Source organism: Chiloscyllium plagiosum, unplaced genomic scaffold (assembly GCF_004010195.1).
Source record: "Chiloscyllium plagiosum isolate BGI_BamShark_2017 unplaced genomic scaffold, ASM401019v2 scaf_5747, whole genome shotgun sequence".
NCBI lineage: Eukaryota > Metazoa > Chordata > Chondrichthyes > Orectolobiformes > Hemiscylliidae > Chiloscyllium > Chiloscyllium plagiosum.
In genome coordinates this window covers 848-1,142 of record NW_025211629.1, presented here as the reverse complement: position 1 = coordinate 1,142, position 295 = coordinate 848, and positions in this window count along the sequence as shown.

Sequence of the window (295 nt, the reverse complement as noted above, 5' to 3'; positions counted from 1 at the left end):
CTCTGTGACCTTTCTCATAGGCTGACTCTGCACTGAGTTAAATGTACAGAAGGGAGATTTAGCTTGTTTTATATTATTGATTTTCATGCGAACTCGCACAGGTCGTTAAAGTAATCTAAAGATCCGAAAATTAACGGGAACATCCATTGTTGTGATTACACTTGAGTATACCTCGATTTATGGACGAAACACAGGGAAGTGGAATTGAAATTTATCAGTTTAGCAGTATTCACATTGCATGGTAGCGCAGATATAGGGTGAATATCAGCTTCATTGGGACAGACGTGTTTTATTT